Here is a 1,466-nt window from a genome sequence, read left to right as displayed (position 1 = left end):
TGTGTGTGTGTGTGTGTGTGTGTGTGTGTGTGTGTGTGTGTGTGTGTTTGTCACCCACTACCGATTGATATCCGGTGCTGGTTTATGTCACCGTAACTCAGTAGTTCGGTATAAGAGACCGATAGAATAAGAAGCAGACAGAAAAATAAGTGCTGGGGGTGATTCATTCGAGTAAAACCCTCCAAGATTCAAAGACTGAAACCAGTAAAGCTAAACGATAAAAGATTAGCAACTTTCAGTTTATCGAATCTCTTGGATATAGGAAAAAGTGTGGAACCTTCGACGCCAATAAATTCTTATTGTTCCTGATCATATACTTCCCACTTGTTTTTTCCTAAGCCTACCACAGACTGCTTGAAGCTTACAAACTTCATACACTTAGATCCCTGGATCTTGTCCTCCTTATATATCGAAAAAGAAATTAGGTATATTTTTGGCCAAGGGTAATTTGTATAATTAAAAAGGAGGTCAGTTACATAAGTTTGAAAAATGAGAGTAAATGACGGTGTATTGAGTATTATTATACAATAAATTCTTCCTTTTTTTTCTTAATTTCTGCTGCTGGGAGTGGAAGACAAAAACCTAGAGGCAATCGTTAGCAAGTCTCATGACGAAGGGAGAACATTTCAAGAAATCAGAAGTAAGTTTTTCAGTTTAATGCAAAGGAATGAACAGTCTGATGTCTGTTGCAGACAAGGGTAAGTGAGTACATATGTTTCGGTATGTCAGACCTCGTCAGCGTACAGCAGTCACGGCTTGTCTGTAAATCAGAAAATTACATTTTTATACATCTCGTATATTTATAACACACACACGTACACGCTTACGTTTGTGTGTGTGCGTATATGTACGCATGTGTGTGTGTGTGCGTGCGCGGATCTTTTAGACATGCCAATGTTTTTAGTAGTTTCTATATACAGTTGGTCTTTTGAGAATTTCTATCTTATGTCACTTATGTCTGCGTCTGCATTTAGTTTAAATAGATCAATGTGGTCTGCGTCCAATCTAAGATTTGTCCTACAAAATATTTGATAGCAGCAACCCGTATGGATATCGGCGGTATTATTGCTTGTGTATATTCGTACTGGGTACAGAATTTGGCTGAGCCTGGTGAATGAGGTATGTGAACCTATGAGGGTGATGAAGTGCGGTATTGTCATGTATTCGGGTGTGAGATAAGAGACATTCCTCAGGGAGCGGAGGTGAAGGGGTAGAGGTAGTCAGAAGAATATTGGGTAGAGGAAGAGAGAGAGAGAAAGAGAGAGAGAGAGAGAGGCAGACAGACAAACAGAGACAGAGAGGGAGGAGGTGGTGAGTAGAAAAGCGGAAGGAAACACGATACTGAGAAGAGAATGAAGTAATGAAAGACAGTAAGAAGGAAAAGGAAAAGAATTAGTTTGAAGGAAAGTGTAAAAGGAGACGGATAGCGTGTATGAGAGAGAGAGAGTGAGAGAGAGAGAGAGAGA

This window comes from Octopus bimaculoides, chromosome 20, assembly GCF_001194135.2.
Source record: "Octopus bimaculoides isolate UCB-OBI-ISO-001 chromosome 20, ASM119413v2, whole genome shotgun sequence".
Lineage (NCBI taxonomy): Eukaryota > Metazoa > Mollusca > Cephalopoda > Octopoda > Octopodidae > Octopus > Octopus bimaculoides.
Note: the sequence above shows the minus strand (reverse complement) of the source record.